Source organism: Anabrus simplex, chromosome 3 (assembly GCF_040414725.1).
Source record: "Anabrus simplex isolate iqAnaSimp1 chromosome 3, ASM4041472v1, whole genome shotgun sequence".
Taxonomy (NCBI): Eukaryota; Metazoa; Arthropoda; class Insecta; order Orthoptera; family Tettigoniidae; genus Anabrus; species Anabrus simplex.
In genome coordinates, this window is record NC_090267.1 from 509,426,259 (window position 1) to 509,449,472 (window position 23,214).

A 23,214-nucleotide genomic window follows, 5' to 3' on the forward strand; every position below is an offset into this window, starting at 1 on the left:
ACCATCGCCGTGTACTCAAGCAGGAAATACGTCTGTCTGACTATAGATTTCTTTCGATTGTGATGTTGTACTTTATAGAATTACGTTCCTAGATAGTGCTACCGTGTTTACATGCCAACGTTATTATCCAAAGGCCATTTTGTTAATGTATATTTTACTTCTAAAGTTGGTCATCTTGTTCATGAAATCAATGTTACAGAGCAAGATGTCATGTAAACATTGCAAAGAGGAAGAGGAAAGAATTCTGCAAGAATTCTGCAATTTCTTCTTGACAGCGGTGATAAAGATAGCTCAGTTTTAGCAGTGTTAGCGCATCTTAGAAATGTGACTCCACTCGTGAAAGTGATAGTGAGGATGAAGATAAAAATGTACATAACCTCACCACATTGAGCAATTGGAACTGGAGTTTGGCCAGTAATGTTCCGAAATGCAATGCGTGTGCAGTTATTTGGGAGCTGAATATTATAGTCAGGGGGCGCCTGGGTGATAATGCTACAGAATATGACGTTGTGAGTCAGTTCCTTGCTGACACGTTTTGGGAGGGAATTTGCAATGGAACCAATGCCTATGCAAATAAAATCATTAATTCTGTTCAAAATGACCCAATGAAAAAGGAGTTGTATGACAAAGCTCACTAGTTCCGAGTCACTGCAGATGAGCTAAAATGCACACTTTGCTCTTTGTATATTGATGTCACAGTCACAGAAATCAACACAGCAAAGTTATTGAACTAAATGAAGGGATGTGGAGTCCCCTATTTTTGGAGAAACAATGCCTTACAGAAGATCTGCAGCAATATCAAGATATCTACACTTTGCCAAAGATTCACAAGAAACAGAAAGGGATAAACTGAGAAAACTAAGACCAGTAATTGACCTTCTCTTGGACAGATTTCAGAAAGTTTAAACTCCTGGTGAAAAAGTAGTTACTGATGAAAGCCTCATGAAGTTCCGAGGTAGATTAGCTTATGTCCAGTACAATCCTTCAAAAAGGGCATGATTTGGACTGAAAATCTACAAAGTATGAGCCTATGAGTGCTTATTGTTGGAACTTCCAGATTTATACAGGAAGAGAAAACCAGGATGAGGGTGGGGCAGGGGACGGAATCCAGCTGCTAACAAGTGAAAAGATAGTGCTTGAGTTCTGCAAAGAATTACTTTGTGTTTGGAGAACAATATACATGGACAATTAGTACAGTTCTCCTACATTATTCAGACTATTGTTGGAAAGGGACACTAATGCAATTGGAACAGTGCGACCAAACAAAGTTCATCCCACCTACCTTCAAGTCCACAAGTTTGAAGAAAGGCAAACTCACATTCGCCTCCGACACTGGTATCTTAGCTATAAAATGGTTCAACAAGAAGACTGTGCATATGATGTCAAAAGTACATGCTACACCACACTTCGTAGAGGTTGAAAAGAAGTATGGCCACAGTAAAAAGGAACTGAAGGCAAACACTGTAATGCACTTCAATTTAGGAAAGGTTGGCGTGGATTCGCATGACCAGCATTTAGAATCTTACCCTTTTATGCGCACTAATGTAAAAGGGTACAAGAAAGTGTACTTCTACTTGGTGGATGTGACATTGCTGAATTCTAGCTACATTCATGACATGCTGAGCACGAGGAAAAAGAGAATGAGCTTCTCACCATTCTGAGTCAATGTTGCAGAGCAAATTCTGGAAGATGTCACCCTTCCTGATCACGCCACTAGAGAACGTCCATCTCAAGGTAGCACACCAATGAGACTACAGGGAAGGCACTGGGGTCATTTTCCTGAAAATGATTGCTCCTACAGCAAGTAAATCAGCCCCAACAAGGATATGTAACGTATCTTTTGAACATGGAATCCGGAAGGAATCTTGCTTCAAGTGCAACAAATGCAAAGTTGCCCTCCACGTGGATGGATGTTTCAAGGTGTACCCTACCTTAAAACACTTCCATTAACTGTAGTAAGTTAAACTCTAACCCAAAATGTTGTTAGTTTGATGCAGTATGCTTTTCTTAACCATTTTAGCATCCATAACATAAAAAGTAAAAAAAATAATCTCATTCCAAGGTACATTTTTTAAAGGAAAATAATTGCATGACAATGGGTTAACTGAGTCGATGCTAGAAAGTATGGTTTCCTTTGTAACAAATACGCTCTGAACAACACACAGCACTGAATGTCAGCAGAAACCTGCCACTGCAACAACAATGGATGCAGCCAGATGGAGCTACAGCCCAGACTGCAAGGTGGTCACTTACCCTTCTGTAACAACACTTTGGAGATTGCTTAATTTCCCGTGCACTCCCCAGATCTCACGCTCCGAGATGACTACACGTGGGGCTTGCCAGTTGTCAGTTTTCTGATCAGGAAATGTTCCCGTATCACAAGTGAAGACGGTAATTTTTTCGTCTCATTGCGACCACCTGTGTTCATCAACATGTTCGACAATCTTCAAGGCCATTAGGAACATGACTACACACATGCTGTACAAATGCACATAGATGTGTGTTGTTGTGCATGTTATAAAGACATATCTTGATGTTCACAGCATATTCGTAATTTCAGTATCGTTTGTTTCGCTGCATATAGCCTCGTGCGCAAACAGGCTACCTCCGCACACACACGCAAACAACATTTGTGTCGCACTCTTCAATACAACAAAAGAAACTAGACTGAGGAGCTTTCAAGTCTCACTAGTAACATCATATTAATGCTAAAAAGGAGAAGAAACAAATGAGATGTAAGGACATGGTTGAGAACATAAATGTAAGATGTATAATTCTTAGCAGATCCTTTACTGATGGATCAACCAAAATGTTATCTTTACAACTGTTCTCAACCATGATCTTATTTGTTTAGTTGCTGTTTTCAATCGCTTTTCTTTTAAACAAAATTGTGTCGTATCCCATGAAAATCCACAGCCTGTTTCCAGTCATTTGTCCGGGTCAGGAATGGAATGAATGAAGCCCCCATCTAGCGGCGAGGATAGGAATTATGCAGGCAGCCGAAGCCTGGCGCACTCCTCTGGGGCAATGATTAGCGAATGACAGATGAAATAAAATTGGAAAGTGTTGCTGGAATGAAATATGACAGGGAAAACTGGAGTACCCAGAGAAAAACCTGTCTTGCCTCTACTTTGTCCAGCACAAATCTCACATGGAGTGACCGGGATTTGAACAACGGAACCTAGCGGTGAGAGGCCGGCGCGCTGCCGCCTGAGCCACGGAGGGTCTTGTATTTCCCATCTGAGAATTAAAACTTAAAAAACTACTGATAAAATGGTACTTAACTGGATATGAAGAGCACCATAGCTCTGTAAGTGATCAATGTTCATTGACCTGTTCTAAAACTATTGTTGAAGTAGATTAGACCTTTTCATTCCTGTAATAAACAATGTTACTCTGTGACCATGAAATACTCACATGAACATGACATATCAATCTGGATTAATTTTTCTTCTGATGAATCAGAACAATAAACATTAATAAAAAACCATCAGCACCATACTCAACAATCACAAGGATTCCACTAATTTTAACCATTCTATCAGATTATGGAAACGTGTACTGCAAATTATCTGGAAGACAGTTAATGTATCAAAAAGTTTGAGAGAATATTACTGTAAGTAAAAAAATCAAAACTCTGCTAAATTCAGTTCTTCTTCTTCTTTTATGACCACATAGGATCACTTTAGTCAGTCCGTCGTTCAGGTCTCTTTGAAGGGATTGTTCGGGCTTTGCGGTCCTCCCAGTACTACTTCAGACGCTCCGATCTTCGTGCCCTTTCCTCAGTTGAAAATGTGCGTGTTGTTGGTTTGTTTTGTGTAAGGGTAAAGCGGAGGTTTGTATTCTTGAGTTTTGTATTCAATTTTATCTTATTTTTGGTGTCTTCTGTTGTAAGGCCTATTTCCTTCAGATCCTCTCTTACTTCTCTGATCCATTTACATCCTGTTGTGGTATTTTTTGAGACGAGATTGTGTTGTACTAGTTGTTTCAGAAGTCTCGAGTCCTGCATCCTCATGATATGTCCAAAGAATCCCAGTCTCCTCTTACGCATAGTATCTGTAATGGGTTCTAGCTCTTTGTACACGACTTTGTTAGGTATTAACCGCCACTGTCCATCTTTCTGATATTTTTTGTTGATACAGGTTCTTCCAATCCTCCTTTCAATTTTCTTAAGTCTGTCAGTCTTTGATTGTTTATTCAGGTAAAAGTGTTTCTACTGCATATGTAGCTTCCGGTTTTATAACTGTGTTGTAGTGTTTTATTTTTGTATTTATTGATAGACATTTCTTTTTGTAGATATCCCATGTTAATTTTTGTGCTTTAGCTAATCTATTTGTTCTTACTTGGATTGAGATTTTTTCATTTAAGTTATGTGTTATTACTTCTCCAAGATATTTAAACTGAGTTACTATTTTGATTTTATTACCATTTATGGTGACTTCTTTTAGCTGTGTTGGTTTTTGGGGCATAATTTCTGTTTTTTCAAATGATATTTTGAGGCCAATTTTATTTGCAATGTTTTGAAGTTCTGATATCTGGGTTTTTGCTTCTTTTATGTCCACTGCTAGTAATGCTAAATCGTCAGCAAAACCCAGGCAATTTGTTTTGATTTTTCGGCCAATCTTTATTTTGGGGGGACATTTTCTAAACCATTCCCTTATTACCATTTCTAGAGCACAGTCAAATAATAGTGGTGAGAGCCCATCTCCCTGCCGTAGTCCAGTTTTAATTTCAAATGTCTCTGATGTTTCACCCCTAAACTTCACTTTTGACTTGGTATTGGTGAGAGTCAATTTTATCATGTTTATTAATGATGATGATGATGCTTGTTGTTTAAAGGGGCCTAACATCGAAGGTCATCGGCCCCTATATCATGTTTATTAATTTGGGGTGTAGTCCAAGGTGTCTTAAAATTTTAAACAGAGATTCTCTATGGATGCAATCATAAGCTTTCTTGAAATCTACAAATGTTATCACCATATCTTTGTTTCTTCTCCTGTTATAGTCCATTATCAATTTAAGACTCATGATCTGATCAGGACAGCTCCTCCAGGGTCTGAAACCTCCTTGATATTCTCCTAGTTCTTTCTCAAGTTGTAAACTTATCCTATTAAGGATGATTATTGAAAATATTTTGTATGTTATGTCTAGGAGAGAGATGCCCCTGTAGTTATTAGGGTCGGTTTTGTCCCCTTTTTTGTGCAGAGGATGAATGAGGGCTGTTGTCCAGCGTTCTGGTAGTTCTGCTTTAATCCAGATAGAGACAAGTTGTTGATGGAGGGCAACTTTTGCTGAGGTTCCTGCATATTTCCAGATTTCCGCAAAGGTCTGATCTTCTCCTGGCGCTTTGTAGTTTTTTAATTTATTCAGAGCTTGGTAGACTTCCTTTATTGTGGGGGGATTGATGTTTTCTGGTGATGTTTTTATCGGGGTGTTGGTGTCCAAATGAAGGAGTTCTGTAGGTTCCTCACAATTTAAAAGCTTGTTGAAATGTTTAGCCAGAATTTCTGCATTGTCTTTATTGTTATGGGCCAGCTTACCATCTTCATTATTCATCAGTAGGGTCGGGGGTTCATATTTTTGGAGCTGCTTTCTGAAGGTTTTGTAGCAGTCCCTTGATTTAGTTTTACTGAACTGTTCTTCAATTAACTGCAGGGTGTCCTTATGATGTTGTCTTTTTATTCTTCTTAAGACTTGGGTAGTTTCTTTTCTCTGTTTTACTAGCTTTTGATAGGATATTTCTGTCTTTTGGGACTGATGTAATAGCCATGCCTGATGTCTTTTCTCCACTGTTTCATCACATTCACTGTTCCACCATTGGTGTTTTTTACGTGGTTTAATTAGAGCTAGGTCTTCTGCAATTTGTTTAAGGTTGTGTACTAAGTCTTCAAGTTTGTCTGTGATTTTTATTTTTTCAGTTGCTTTCTGGTAATTTTTGTTGTTGATTAGCTGGGTAGGATCTATTTTTCTTTTAGTTTTAAGGGCTTGCTTTTGTTGTCTCCTCTGGGGAGTGAGTTTAATTTTAATTTTAACTACGTAGTGATCTGAACCTGTGTCTATTCCTCGGAGGACTTTGACGTTATAGATCTCTTTGTGGTGGTATTTGTCCATGCAGACGTGGTCCAGTTGCCATTCTCCTTTAGTGTAGTCAGGGTGTTTCCATGTTTTGAGTTTTTGAGATTTCCTCTTAAAACATGTAGATTTTGAGATTAAATTATGGTTTCTACACAGGTCAACTAGTCTCTCTCCATTTTTATTTGTTTTCTTGTGTGCTGGTCATTTTCCGATGATGTCACGGTATTTTCTTTCTCTGCTTAGTTGAGCGTTGAAGTCGCCTATTAATAATTTTATATGGTGTTTGGGGATGTTATCTATGGTCTGGTCCAATAGGTCCCAAAATTCTCATGTTTCCTCCTGGTCTTTTGAGGAGTTGTTTTTATCATTAGTGGGAGCATGGGCATTTATTATAGTATAGATTTTATTAGATGCCTTTAAGGTGAGCGTTGAGTCGTGGAGACTGTGATCTGAATTCTTGAACTGAGTTTATTATTTTAAGGCTGACCAAAAATCCTGTTCCAAATTGTGGGACATTCTTCATCACTCTCTTCCCGGGTATACCTTTATAAAGTCTGTACCCTTGAGATTCCAAGGCATCCTGGTCAGTGTTTCTAATTTCCTGTAATCCCATGAAAAGAATTTTGTGTTGGTCCATTATGTCGGTGATCACTTTTAGTTTACCGGTTTGCATGAGTGAGTTTATGTTGTGTGTAAAGAAGTATGTTATCTGCTTTGGTTTGATTCTTGATTTTGTCTCATTCGTGTATGTAGTACTGGGGTATTTCTGTGCCTCCGACTTCACGGTATCTTTCAGGTGGCAGCCCACCGTATCCGAATGCTGCCTTCTCTGAACTCTTGGTTCAGCCGGTGGAGTATTCCTTAAAAGACCTTCCATGGTTGACTGTCAAGGTGTCACCTGTGTGGGACTAGGTCCCGAATTATAACTCTGGATGTGATCCAGTGAGGTGATGAGGCCGCTCCTCTGGAGTACAGACGCCTTGTGCAGCCGCCCCTAACCTGGAGAACAGACGCTGCATAATGGATTTCAGTGGCCTTTCCTCCACTGTGGGGACTATCACCCCACCCAAAGGGGCTCATTCGCCCGAAGCCGTTGGCCCCCTTAGGGAGTCAGGTTATTTCCCGCCGCCCAACACTCGGCGTTGGCAATTTTACAGCTGGGTGCCAGACCAGCAAACCCTCCTCCCTTCTCATTCCAGACTTGGGATGTGCTTATATGGTTCTCAGGATAATTCCCTTTTATTCATGAGGTGTGTGTACCTCATTTTGAATGGTAATACCCTTAAGTGTATGAGAAAAGAAAGGAATTAGGTATTAAAAATTATAAACTACCTATGCACTATAAGACATGAAAAGTACAATTTATTACAAATCACTACAACACTGAGATTATTTTCTCACCAGCATAAGGCAACTCCAACTGAACTTGATAATGAACTCCAAAATATAAGGATAATAAACTTTAGAATAATACTAGCTGATGTACCCGTGCTACGCTACGGAATTCTCAGAAAGACTGACTTGGTGGTTTTCCTAACTGAATTCAACATAGGTCATTACAAAAATGTCAGTAGGAATGTAACGATTGAAAGCAATGTTATCATATAAAATACTCGATCAAATGAAAAACCGCACACTTTCTCACTTTCAACGAACAGTACTACAGTCCTAAGTTCCAGAGCTGGCATAACCAGGTCGCAGACTACCGTGAACACTCCTCTGTCATTATTCCGTTAAATATGCACACTACTCATTCCAATCAGTGCCTCAGAGTAGGGATTGAATAGCTCGAATGCTATGATGAACCAGTGTGTTACGTACCAGTAATATCAGAAAATGTATGATAATATAATTGTTGTGATTATTGGGATTTGATTATTTGGACTCGGAAGACGGCGATAGATTATGTATGTAAAGGATTTATTCAATTGTTTGTTTTGGTTTTCCTCAGTATGTGAATTTTGGAATTGTTTAATTTGTTTGAAGTCGATATGATTTTAAAATTATTTGATTGTCATTGTAATTCTGGTGCATCCTGTACCACACGCGCCACATCGGCGTGGGAGATTTCCGGTTTCGTAAAATTGCACAAATTTCGTAATTTCTAAAGGCTTCCTAAATGTTCTTTGTCAGCACTATTTTTTCTGCGCTCCTATTGGAGAAAATAAAAGGAAATGTGATTGGTAGGTGAAGGAAATCATCGTACGCTCATTGGCCGTGGCAATATTTCATAATTTCCGGGGAGAAGCGTTGTCGCTGGAGCCTTGCTCTGCGAGGGCGTCTTTTCTGTTTGACCACTGAAGGGAACGGTCACCTTCCAAGGTACGGGTCTTCTTGGCCCCGCCATCCGGTAAGCACTGATTATTATTTTTTAACTTTTCTGGTATTCAGTTTCAGATGTAGTGTTTCATTTAATTTATCTTGCCGGAGCGTACCCGTGTTTCCTTCTGCTTCCAAATGTTATAATTATGACTTAGCCGTTTCGGTAAGTCGCCTCACTTTGTCAAGAGATAGTTCCCGTTTGTTGTTTTGTAAATTAATTGTTATACGCCTTTCGAAGTAATCTTTATCAGTAATATTTTTCTCGGGACTATCTCATTCATTCCGCTTCATCATGGAATATTCATCTTTAGGTCGGGTACCCTTTCTCAGAAGTGTTTTTGAGGGGGCTACCCACTGAAGATGCTCTGCTCCATGATTATACGTAAATTATTTTTCCTCCTTAGATGTATCTCTTCACTTTAGTATAACGTTACCTTCCTTTATTTATTTCGAACTGTTTTGGGTTTTTAAAGGTAACGCCACGACAGTGGAACGTCATGTGTGATGTTCCGGTGTAAAATAAATTTAATTACTAAATGCTACCCTCATGTAAATTGTAATGGTTGTTGAAATTATGCCGTCATTATTTTAATTGTGTCTTGGTTATTGCTTTATATATGAAATCGAATCTAACTTGTTAAGTAAAGTTTAGGATTACATTGACTTCGCTTCTTCAGTGTTACCAATACCTTCCACCGCCTGGATATGGTTCCCAGCCGCTTCCCGGTTATCCTTTCTTAATAGTCATGTTGGTTAAACTGTTTGTTTATTTCCTGTGATTAATGGGCTTGCAAATTTAATTTCGTACATGTTGACATGCCTAGTGTACAGTACTTTTGGTGAAAGCATTACGGTAGCAAACATTTTCTCTTCTTTAAACCTATTAATTGTAACCTTACCCTTTGGAGAGGTTGAAACTTTAGAATAATACTAGCTGATGTACCCGTGCTACGCTACGGAATTCTCAGAAAGACTGACTTGGTGGTTTTCCTAACTGAATTCAACATAGGTCATTACAAAAATGTCAGTAGGAATGTAACGATTGAAAGCAATGTTATCATATAAAATACTCGATCAAATGAAAAACCGCACACTTTCTCACTTTCAACGAACAGTACTACAGTCCTAAGTTCCAGAGCTGGCATAACCAGGTCGCAGACTACCGTGAACACTCCTCTGTCATTATTCCGTTAAATATGCACACTACTCATTCCAATCAGTGCCTCAGAGTAGGGATTGAATAGCTCGAATGCTATGATGAACCAGTGTGTTACGTACCAGTAATATCAGAAAATGTATGATAATATAATAATAATGTTATTTGTTTTACGTCCCACTAACTACTCTTTAACGGTTTTCGGACACGCCGAGGTGCCGGAATTTAGTCCCGCAGGAGTTCTTTTACGTGCCAGTAAATCTACCGACACGAGGCTGTCGTATTTAGAAAATGTATGAACCAGAGGAATGGCATGCTAAAGAAGAAAGTTATCTACCTCCCCAGCTACTTCCCACCAATATACAGGCAGACTGTTACACTTGGTACGACCAGGCGAGTTGGCCGTGTAGTCAGGAGTGCGCAGCTGTGAGCTTTCATCCAGGAGATAGTGGATTCGAACCCCACTGCCGGCATACCTGAATATGGTATTCCGTGGTTTCCCATTTTCACACCAGTCACACCAGGCTGTACCTTAATTAAAGCCAAGGCCGCTTCCTTCACACCCCTATTCCTTTCCTATAACATCGTCCCCGCAAGACCCCTACCTGTGTCGGTGTGACGTAAAGCAAATTTTAAAAAAACTTGGTACGCTGCAGTAATCCTATCTATCAGGGGTGAGTGGAAACAGAAGACAAAAAGCACATCACAACAAACAATGGTCAATGTAATGTTATTGTTGATAAAGTTTATGAGCTTTCTATATTGCAGGCCTTCACATTAGTTTTCTTTCAACTCTGTGATATTAGGGTGTCTTACAAAATTATTTATACCGTAGACTGTAGTTCTGTATTCTCAGACTTTACATACCGATTTTCACTAAGTTCTGTTTACCCATTTTCTCGTGACTCAGCGCTAATATGGACTTAGTAACAAAAATCCAAATTCATGAATATCTCTCTGATTATATGCAGTACGGTAACAATGTATAAGACATAAGTGATTGGAAATTTAGTAACTTCTTATATAACTACTACTAACTTACCACATAACTAAAGTTATGTTAGTTATGTAGTATTTATCGATACGACCACTAATAACATAAATAACTTATTTGAGAATTACATTTCAGGCCTTCCCCTGAAGTACCATTTTACTCAGCGTGAATAAAATAATTTATAGCCTAGATTGCAGTGGTTCAACATCCAACTTCACATATCGATTTTCATTAAATTCTTTTCGGCCGTTTTCTCGTGATGCGTGTACATACATACATACATACATACATACATACATACATACATACATACATACATACATAAATTACGGAAAAGTAAAAAACGCATGTCCTTGTTACTGTGGACATGACCGATACAAAAATACCATTCTTTTCAAATTCTGAGCAATGTACAGACAAAACTCTTATTTTATATATATAAATAAGCCTTTTTCTCCCTTAAACATATAAAACCATGCACGTAATTACCGTATCAAGACTCAAACATACCGAAGTGCCTGGATCTAGGCAGTGTCAAGGGCATACTAGTGAAAATTTTACTTCACGCAATACGAGTGTATTTAAGACACCCTTTAAATACTATATCTTTTTTTAACAGTTTCAGAATCTTGATTTCAGGTTAACTGAGAATATGGTGCAACATCAGTGTAGTACAGTACGCTGCATTCAGATCACCAATAAGAAAGGATAAACAAATCTTCAGCTTATTTCACTAGAATCACAATGACTCATTTTAGGTTTCAGCTCAAGAGTTCCAGGTTGGAAGCCCTACGTGACATCACACAAGTTCTTTCAATCTAAGATTCACTAGAACTAGAACCTTGGCTGCCCGGATAGCCAGCCAGTAACAGCCATTGCGCCTAAGCACGCCCTTTCTCCCACCACATGAGTTTATTATGGATATTCTTTAAAGAAAAGAGTAGTTTAAGGTGGTTAGTCAACAATACATTTTTAATAGCCTATAATTATAACACCCTAATGCATTTCAGCTCACTGCATTAGAGAAGAGGCCTTTGCCTTTCCAGGGACAATTAGGCTGTCTCTCTAAATATAATACCAATTGAAGAGCCAACAGGAAGTATGATCCACTATTTTTCATACTGTCAGTAGAGCGTTCTCCCCAGAAATGTTCGTCAGCTGGGTGGCAAGAATGAGTAGCTGGGCGGGGAATCCTACTTAAAACACGAATATGATAACATTTCAATTAATAATAATAATAATAATAATAATAATAATAATAATAATCATCATCATCATCCTATGGCCTCAGCTACCCTGTGCAATCACTTTAATCTGATACCATCTGGCTGCTTGATCGTCAATTTCAACTTTCCGTTTTACTCTAGGCCTACTAGATGGCAGAGTAAGCTGAATCTCTCTTGGACGTCTAAGACCGAGTTTTAATGAATTCTGTCAGGTAAACACCAAACTTGTTACCAGAGATCTTTTATGTGCCAACATCGTACGACATGGAATATCAAAGAAAATTTGTTCCGCCTTTCAAAAATCTGACCACCTTTGCTGCTATCTCTACCACTGATCCACAGAGGGCATTAACAATGACATCAGACAGCTAAATATTTACTATTTTAGTGTAACTCTCACGAACACGACATAACAGAGTATTACAAGTTGTCCATTTCATGACCGTATCGATGTTTAATCAAGAAGTAAGTATAAATAACCACCTAATCGATACTTTATTAATGCCTCAGGCAAAATTGAATAAAATTAAAACTTACAGGACATGTTTCGACCACTTAGTGGTCCTCTTCAGCTGTATAAATAAAGAACTGAAAAGAAAAACATTGACAATAAGCACAAATAAAAGTTCTTTGGAGACTCCTTTGATAAAAATGGAAGTCATCAGAATAGGTCATCTTGCCTCTCGTTCTTGTTTGGAAAAGATGTTTATTCTGCGCTGTCTAGAGGATCTGTCTTTGAGCGCAACCTGGTGAAGTAACGATGTAATAAAGTTTGACAGTTCATGGAAAGCTCTGGAGAGAAGGGAAGTCAATGCTGAAAGATACGAAAGATTCTCTGCCATGGGATCCCATATGAAAGAGTCCAACCACAAATTCACCAATATAAAACAGGACCTTCAAATTATCTGTATGATTAATAAAGGTAATCTTATGAACAACCTGGAAAACATCCACATCGTTCTTGATAAATTGGAAAACGGTGAAGAGAATCTCAACGAAAACAACGAGCATAAAAACATCTTATATGAGAATATTAGCAAATACTTAGAATGGGTAGACATGAAACAGACTAGACGAACAAGAGATATAATCAAACACGACATCGCAGACGCACAGCCCAATCTCCCTCCTCCCTCGCATGTTATTTTAGATGACGATAAAACTCTACTTCCCTTCTCTCCAGAGCTTTCCATGAACTGTCAAACTTTATCACATCGTTACTTCACCAGGTCGCGCTCAAAGACAGACCCTCTAGACAGCGCAGAATAAACATCTTTTCCAAACAAGAACGAGAGGCAAGATGACCTATTCTGATGACCTCCATTTTTATCAAAGGAGTCTCCAAAGAACTTTTATTTGTGCTTATTGTCAGTTTTTCTTTTCAGTTCTTTATTTATACAGCTGAAGAGGACCACTAAGTGGTCGAAACATGTCCTGTAAGTTTTAATTTTATTCAATTTTGCCTGAGGCATTAATAAAGTATCGATTAGGTGGTTATTTATACTTACTTCTTGATAACAGAGTATGTTAATAAACTTAACCATGATAGGTTAATATTGTGTTTGGTCCGTACTGACTAGTCTGAATGTATAATGTAACTATTTAAAATAGTTTATTTGAATCCGCCTTGATCAATACACTCATTAAATGAAAGAAAAACTATTTATTAAACCAAACATGTTTCGGGAAATCTCAACCATTTCCTTCCTCAGTGGTCAGATCAAAGAACAAAACATTATTGCGCAATCTTTTGTTTTACAACTTAAAGAAGTATTGTCCTAATACAACATATCAAAGAGTAAAAAGATATATTATAAAAATGATCAATACATAAAATTTTGGTTGAACTGAATGAGAATACTATATAAATTTAGGATCTTCAAGTTTTTCTTCTTTTCTTCTTTTTGCTCCTTAAATGGTCATATGCTAGTCTATACAGTGGGTTATCTTCTGCACTTCTCTCATTTAAACTTGATTCAAAAACTTTTTTTGTGTAAGGTAAATTTCTAGATTTTCCAAAACATTCATTAATTTTCCCTTTTTTGCCGAATGTAATGTCATTGGAAATGTCTGTAAATTTATGATTCATTTCAATCATATGTTCTCCCATTGCCGAATATATTTTATATTTAACTGCATTAACATGTTCTTTGTACCATATAGCCAAACTTCTACCAGACTGTACTATGTATCCTTGTTTACATGTTTGGCATGTTAATTTGTAAATTCCTGATTTATTAAATATACATTTATTCTCTATCTTTTCTGAATTGAAAATTATCTTATTAGTATTATTATCTGTTTTATATGTGATATTGATGTTCTTTTTCCTGAAAATTTTAGCCACTTGATAAGAATGCTTATTTCGAAAAGTTAGAACTGCAAATTTCTTTTTCTCTTTTTGCTCTTTAATTAAAGTTGTTTTTGGTTAATTTTTCACTTTATTTCTCATTCTATTAATAAATCTTTTGGAATATCCGTTGCCATGAGCGATTTGATGGATAAATATAAATATAATCCAATGCAATTATGCTGACAATTATAAATATTTATCATTTAAATATACAGTTTTACAGTATTTACATTTTAATTTGGAGCACCCAAGGACTCAAATATGTATTAATATTATATAACTAAAACATATATCTAGCTTATGTTAGCCAGACGGTCTGCAAAAACACACACTGATCAGTATGCGAAAGCATTTATGTCACAATAACATTGTCTCTGATAACTTTATGATTAGCAGGTAGGTAACACAAAAGGTTAATTCTTTATAATAAAGCTGTTTTATGGACTTTCTACACATCACATGACAAAAGCAAATGTTTAAGAGTAAACTACTTTTTGTAGCAATACTAGAGACAGAGCCTGTTGATAATAAAAGCAGAAGCTGAAAACTGAGATTTTATTCACAGTTCTATTGTCACTAACTTGTTAGCAAAAAACAAAAACTAAGGTATATCACATGATCATTTCCTCCTGGGTGAAAGACCAAAACATTCTATTTTACTTTGCAAAAAACTTCATCATATTGGACTATAAGAAAATTAAAGTTCAATGGAGAGAGAGAGAGAGAGCGAGCTTGATTCTTTACAATTTTACAACGTGGAATACCATTTGCAATATTTTGTGCATTCAGACTGTATATTTTTTTACAAGGGCCTGACAGAGAGCTTACAAAAAAAAATACATATTCAAAAAACCGTGTTCCTCAAATCTATGACTGTTCTACCTGTTAGTAATGAGAGTGTAGTTTCATCACACTCTGAAACCACTGAACATAGCAGCTAGCAATATTATCTTTTAAGTCTACCAGTACAGTATTTTATTTCTCTTACACAGTACATTCAATCTCTAAGTCTCCTAGTGAATTTCTCTCTCTCTCTCTCTCTCTCTCTCTCTTTCTTTTACTTTTTTCTTCATAATGAGACTTCATATCACACATGCACAAAACTTTCCATCACAACTTCAATCTTTTACTCCCAGGAACCAAAGTCAGTTTGAATACTGACTGGAGCATCAGTTCAACTTTCAAGGACAGTTCAGAACATTATATTTGAGTAAGTACTGTCATAATTGAATTTTCATACGTCAAATAATCATCTTTCTTCATTTCCCTCAATGGCAGAGGGGCTGGTAAGTGGGGGTGTGCCTGAAAAGAGCTGCATCACCTTTGGATGAGGACATGAGTTTACCTTTTTTTTTTTTTCTTTTTTCTTTTTAAATACCATTAGTACAGTTCACATATAGTTGGTGTAGTTTGTAGGGAGATTTATTGTTAGATTTTGTTGTTCATACATTCCTTACTGGAGGGCTACTACTAGGGAATCTTATTGTCTTGTCAATACAGTACATTTCTGTAGTCTACAAAACAAATTTTCATAACACACAGTAGAGCGAACTAGGTCTTGAAATCCCAGTTCTGTCCATAGGCAAGAGGTAAAGCAATCTTTAGGACTCTTCACCTGTCGCTCTCTCTGGCATGTTTCCTGCAACGGTGCACAGTCTGGTTGCTGTTCTCCGTTTCTACCTGTCGAGGGCATCTTCAGGTCTGAGGTCAGTCACTTCAGTAACATCTTTATTTATTTTAATTTTTTAGCCAACATAGGACTACTTTAGTCAGGTTTATAGAGGTTTTTCTTCTTTTTGTCAGCCCAATACTGTTTCATTCTTTCTGAACATAATTTTCTTTCTGCTTCTGGAATCACTCTTTCTATTCTCTGCTTGTTGATTTTCGTCTGTACTCTAGTGTGTTTATCATTCAATATCTTGATGAATTTGTTTTGTATTATAAATCTTCTATAGTAATATGTAATTCTCTCATGTCTTCTTTAAGTTCTGTGATCCATCTAATATTACTCTTACTCTTCCATAATTTTTCTATTATTTTTCTACTGATTCTATTTTCTGGTGACCGTATTAGATGCCCTAAGAAAGATATTTGTCTCTTTTTCATTGTGCTAGTCACAGGTTCTATTTATTTATAAACTGTCTCATGGAAAGCTAGTTTCCAGACTCTGTTTACTTGATAATTTTTATTTAAACAGGTTTTCAATATTCTCCTTTCTAACTTGAGTACTCTATCTATTGCAACTTTGTTTATTGTTTTGAATAATATTTCATACATGCATATGTAATTTGTGGCTGGGTGACTGATTTGTAGTGTTTCAATTTGTTGCTATTGAGAGACATTTTTTATTATATGTTTTCTTGGTAACATGCTGTGCTGTTTATTTATTCTATTTTGCCATGCTGGTTTCTCATTTAGGTTATATGTGATTATTTCACATAAATTATTTAAATTTTTCTACAATTTTTATTTTTTTTGGTCTCCCAGCTTAATTTTGTTTGCAAGCAGAAATTTAGTTAGCATCATTTGTTTTCTCAAATGAAATTTTCAAACCAATATTTTGAGCTATTTCCTGTAAAGATTTTATTTGTTGTTGTTTTGTTTCCTGACTATCATTGGCCAGAAGAGCTAGATCATCAGCAAATCCTAGACAGTTCAAATGTATGTTATCCTTCTGGGTTCCAATTTTTATATTTTTCTAGTTGCTCTTGTACCATTCCCTCATAACGTCCTCTAGTGCACAGTTAAAAAGAAGAAGCGACATTCTTTAGTCTTCGTAAGTTATAATTTTCATTTCTGTGTTGACGCATAACTTATATAATTGCAAAAAATAAGACTTTTTTTCATCACATAATATCCTATAAATAAAAAATTAAATAAGTAATCATTACAATTATAGTTCTGTATGTTTCACAAACTGTGAAATGAACTCCTGAAAAGCATCATAACTCTGGGATTGATATCTTTTGAGAAAAGGCTAAGCATTTTTCGTATTTGAATATCTTCTTCTTCTTCTTCTTCTTCAAGTGCCATATCCGGTTGCCCAGATGTCGGCGATTACTCTGAAGAAAGTTTTTCTGTCTTCTGCCAGTCGAAAGAGTCTCTCAGTTGTCTCAATACCGGTCCACTGCTTGATGTGCAACCATGTTATCTCTGGTCTGCCAACTTGCTGTTTGCCCTCTATTTTACCCTGGAGAATGAGTTTCATGAGGCCATACTTGTTTCCTCTTGATATGTGGCCTAGATAAGCTATTTTGCGAACTTTTATAGTTGTTATTAGTTCTTGCTTCGTCCTAGCTCTCCTCAGGACTTCATCGTTTGTTATATCTGTCCAGGGTATTCTAAGCATTCTTCTGTGCAACCACATTTCAAAGGCGGCAAGTCGTTTGATACTTGTGGCTTTTAAGGTCCATGTTTCTGCTCCATATAACAGTACTGACCAGATGTAACACTTCATTAATCTCTGAGCTTCAGATTCAGATGATTATTACAGAACAAAGAGCTCATCCTGTGAAATGCAGCTCCAGCATTCTCAATTCTGCATCTGATTTCCTTATCTGGATCCATACCGTCTGTTATTATGCTGCCGAGGTACTTGAACTGGTGGACTTGTTCTATTTTATGGTTGTTTAGTGACAAGGTGACATTTGCATTACTATTTCTGCTAAATACCATTAATTTAGTTTTTGCTACATTTATATTGAGACCATACTGTGAACCTTTGACATGGATTCTGTTCAGGAGTTCTTGAAGGCCTTCTATAGTGTTGCACAGAATCAGAGTGTCATCTGCATATCTAATATTATTGATCAAAACACCATTTACTTTCACACCCAGTTCAACATCATGCAAAGCTTCTTTAAAAATGTCAGAAGAGATATTAAAAAGGAGCGGTGAGAGTATACAACCTTGGCGTACCCCCTTTGTGATTTTCACATCTGATGTTTTGGTTTGGTTGATTCTGACTGATGCTTGTTGGCCCCAGTAGAGATTCTGTATGATGCGTATGTCTTTTCCATCGAGATGTTTTCGTTTGAGAATCTCAATCAGTTTTTCATGTTTCACTCTATCAAAAGCTTTCTCATAGTCAATGAAACATGCAAATACATCTTTGTGTAGTTGGCGCCATTTTTGAAGCAGGACGTTGACGCTGAATAAGGCTTCTCGTGTGCCAAAGGCATTTCTGAAACCCATTTGGTTGTCATCCAAGTCTATTTCGCACTTCGACCTAATGCGTGCGTGTATTATACGTAAGAATGCTTTTAGCATATGACTCATCAGACTTATGAGACGGTAGTCACTGCATTTCTTTGGATGAGACTTTTTAGGTATTGCGATGAATGCCGATTGCAACCAGTCCTCTGGGATTATTCCAGTATCATAAATTGTATTAAAAAAGTTTAGCAATTCTCTTCAGTTATTAGTTTTAGAACCTCAGCTGGTATCTGGTCTGGACCTACTGCTTTACCATTAGGTGATATTGTGAGGGAATGTAATACTACTACTTTTGTTATTTTTGGACCTTTTGCATTGTGTAAGTACAAAATTTCACCCCTGTCATCACTGAACAATTCGTTTATGTATTCTGTGCAGGTCTGTATGATTTTTTGTTCCTCTAGGATGGGTTTGCTGGTGTCATCAAAGAGAGTCATCGGCGTCTGTTTTCTGTACAGCCCAGCTATCTCTTTTACTTTCTTGTATAACTTTAAACTATCATGGTCTTTATTTAGTTGTTCTATTTTTTCACAGTTCATCGTCATTCATCTTTCCTTGGCTAATCAGATTTTCTTCTTAATCTCCCTTTGTGTCTGTCGGTAGCTGTCTTCTCTGCCCTTTTCTTGTCTTCTCCCTTCCATTAGATCAAGTATTTCATCAGCCATCCATCTCTGCTTCTTTTGCCTTGTTGATGTAAGATGATCCTTACAGACTTTTAACAGTGTATCATATAATATTTTCCATTGATATTCTGTACTGTTGTCATTGTTGTTGCTATTGTTGGTTTGCATTTTGTTATTCAAGTCTTGTATTACTGCTTTTTTAATTGTACTATCTTGCAATTTGGTAACATCAAACTTGCTAGACACTTGCTTTGATGTGGTGGTTTTCAATTTCAATCTGATATCTGCCACTAATGGCACATGGTCGGACCTAATATCTGCTCCAGGATACGTTGTTGCTCGTTTGACAATATTTCTAAATCTTTTGTTAACCAGAATATAATCAATCTGATTCCTGACTGGTCTTCCTGTTTCCTTTTCTAGTGGTGAAATCCATGTGTAGAGGCGCAGTTTATGAAGTTTGAACCAAGTGTTACAAACAACTAGATCTTGCTCTTGGCAGAATTGGAATAGACTGTCTCCGCTTTATTAGCTGAACCCAATCCATATTCTCCCACTAAGTCAGACCTTCTACCTTGCCCAATTTTGGCATTGAAATCTCCTGATATTATTATGTCAGTGCTGTTGAGTATAACGCTTACATTAAAGGGCTGACTCTGCATCTGTAACAGCATTATACGGTCAGAGATTGGTATGAAGTTTTTGACATATCTGACATAGTTCGCCGAAACGAACACACCTACTCCATTCCAGTGATTGTGGTCTTGTGGATCCCTGCCAGAGTAGTAGAGTGTGCCATGTTCATCGCGACACAATCCAGAACCTGCCCAGCATAGCTCACCGATTCCTAAGATGTTCATTTTCAATCGCCTGGCTTCTTGAATCATATTGTCCAGCTTTCCAGCTGCATATAAACTTCTAACGTTCCATGTAGCTATACGTAGTTGATTTTTAATTATGTTAAACTGGGGGATTCTTAGCACCCCTTGCCCACTTAAGGGCTGCCCAGGACTAGGGGCCTTTGATTTATTCTTTCTCTCCATAGTAACTTCCTGGGAATATTGTCACTGGGGTAGTTTCCCGCTGCCTTCCCCTGTATGAATACAGCCGCTCCTAACAAGGAAAACAGACGCTGGGTGTAGCCGCCCACCCTGGATCAGGCGCTACCTGCCTATTGGTCCGCAGGAATATGGTAACCAAATTTTTAAATCCATTTTTCTCTAATGTACATTTTTTGCAGAATATGAAGCCTTTTCTCAAAAGCTATAAATCCCAGAGCTATAACTATTTTAGGAGTTCATAACACATTGTGGAACATATTGAATTATAATTGTATTTTATTTATTTTATGAAATACTTCCTCTCATGCAGAGGCTGCCTTGCGAGAAAGTATACTTTTACATTTATTTTTAGAAGATAAATAGATATACCGTACTTGATAAATGTTGAAGGTAACCTACTTGTAACAGTGATATCTTAGAATTATCAGTGAGCCCCTTAAGGCTATGATGGCAATCTCCCGTAACACTGTAACTGGCAGAGACATCTGTTTCCAGAAATTGCTATTTATAAGGTATTATGGTGATGAAAAAATGCCTTATTTTTGCAATGATAAGTTCAAAAATTTGTAATTTAAAATCTAATATGCATATGTAATTTATTATACTTCAGTATTCATATTGTAGTGATAGTTTCATACAATAAAAAATTGCCAAATGAATTGCATCATCAGAATTCCTGTTATAGCTTTCATGCAACAAATGGGCTTGACTGTTAAATATTTTATAGTATTTATCTACATGCCTTACATCTAGGTCTCTTGTTGTATTTTTTTCATTTTCTACAATTATTTATCTATACACATACAAAAGTTCATGGCTCTAATTCAATAACTATGGTTGTAATGATTTTAAAGAAAAGCTTGCATTTCCATTTACATCCCCCCTTAAGCGTGAATTGGAAATATTTTATAGGGTATATAAATGCATTAATATTTTTAACAGTTTTGATCATATTTCAGGTCATTTTAATTGTTTAAGATCATATTTTGTTTATGTTTTGCAAGGAAAAATGTACTATACTTGAAATGTGATGTCTGATGTTGCTCGTGTAAGTGTGTTTGTGGCAATGTGATGAAACTTGAAGCCCGGGACTCAAAGCCTACTAGGCGCTTATTGTATCTTGTTTGATTTTGCATTGCTACTTTTAGAATAACTTCCTTTAGAGTAAGACTTGCAGTGCAGGTATTTGCATCCACTGGAATGTCAGCCTTCTTAAAAGACGAGGAAATACCACAATGGCATCTGTCTTAGCACTTGTGGCCACTTCTGGTAGCATCTAAATTACCTTCTCCCTTCATCTTTTCTTAAAAATGTCAACACAGACTATTTTCAAGGCTTCATAGTTACATCACAAGTGACAGAGCTGACAAAGATACTACAGAAAGCATAATGAAAGTGTTAAAATAAAAACCAAGTTAGAGCTTGGGGAGGAATACTTCTCTAACAAAGGAAAAATTCTCTTCTGTAAAGTGTGCAAAGTTAAAGTAAGTGCTATAAAGTGCTTTAATGTCCAGCAGCACAGCAAAACATCTTTTTTTTATTTTTTTACAACTGGCTTCATGTCGCACCGACACAAAATAGATCTTATGGCAACAATGGGATAGGAAGAGGTTACAAGTGGGAAGGAAGTGACCGTAGCCCAGCATTTGCCTGGTGTGAAAATGGGAAACCACGGAAAACCATCTTCAGGGCTGCCAACAGTGGGGTTCGAACCAACTATCTCCTGAATGCAAGCTCACAGCTGTGCGCCCCTGCACAGCAACACTGTTTTTTCTTCTATATTTTGTTTCAATTAATATTTTGTGCCCAAGGCATGTGTCAGTCCTAATTCCGATAATTAATATGATTTTCATCAATCTGCAGAAGCAGCAAAATCATCTCTTGTCACCACTGTGTAAGACTGCAATATTAATTAAAAATATATTCTGTAGTGACCATAGTTTCATGAATGATAATGAATTGATGATAAAGACTAGCTAATTGAAGTTAAAAGAGCTAGTAAAGAAATTAGTTGGTGGAAGAAGTGTAATAAGATTGTATAAAGAATTGTATCTTTAATATAAAAGAACTAGTGGTAAAAATCATACACTGGAAGTACATATGTTTGGTCATATTTTCCATTTTTGGGTCATATTTAGCTATTTTAAGAGCTTAGTATATGCCTGCATATTTGGGCGATTTTTAGATCCTGAACATCCAAAGCCCAGCTATGAGCATAAAAGACTGTTCATGGGTGACGTGTCTGGATATCAGTTGTAACTAGTGGAACAGGTCCAGCAATTAGGTCACAGCTCACTACAGGGTGGACGAGAAAATTCTTCACTGCACATTTCTCTGAAGTTATGTCCACATCAATCTAATACTCGTGTTGGCTCTCTTCTTGTTCCTATCCATTCTGAATGTTGGCAATCATCTTGGATGTGCTGTTCTTGTCACCTGCGGTTTGGTCCAAGTTCTGATATTCTGTAACCAGGATATTCTTCTCTGACCAACACTTCTCTTTACAGGTATTTTTCCATTGCACGATAAAAAGTATTTTTACTTGAAGAATAGACTGTAGGAGATGGTATCTACTTTCATTCCTCATGAAACATCCAAGATACTGAATCTTCCTTGTTTTAACGGTGGTCAATGTGTCTTTCTTCATTTTCTGGAGAACCTCAACATTTGTGACATGGTCTGTCCACAGCACCCTCAATACCCTTCTGTATAACCACATCTGAAAAGTCTCCAATTGTTTAATTAATGGCTCTCAAAGAGGTTTTTATTTGTATGACATGTCCTGTATCGTAGATAGCTCAATGACGAGATTTTGTAAGGTGATAGACATTTTCTCCAACAGGTCATACAGTTCTTGATATTGGCAGTTCTTTGCTCTGGTAAGAGCACCTTTTGCGACAAATTTTAGTAGTTTGTACTGGCATGGATCCTCCTCTGCCCTTCTTTGGTGTGAAATTTTAAAATCCTGTTTCTTAGCATTTACTGCCAGATGGACTACTTCCTTACACTATCATGTATGTTTATCAATGAACTGTTTTCCTGGCTTTGTCTTTCTGAGGTTTTTAGTTGCTGTTGTGTGTATTTGAGTTGTTTTCTTCCACATGGCCTCCACTGGCTGGTCAGTATTCGCACTGAATATGTTGAGCCTAGATGCAAGTGAAGCCTTTTCCGCGTTACGTCTCCACCATT

The 23,214-nt window shown here is 37.1% G+C and overlaps 1 protein-coding gene across 6 annotated transcripts in view; it reads right to left on the minus strand.

The window, feature by feature from the left end:
* The window catches only part of LOC136866602 (serine/threonine-protein kinase GA29083), a 351,399-nt gene that overhangs the window by 21,363 nt on the left and 306,822 nt on the right, over positions 1-23,214 (minus strand). The gene's annotated exons all lie outside the window — the stretch shown is intronic.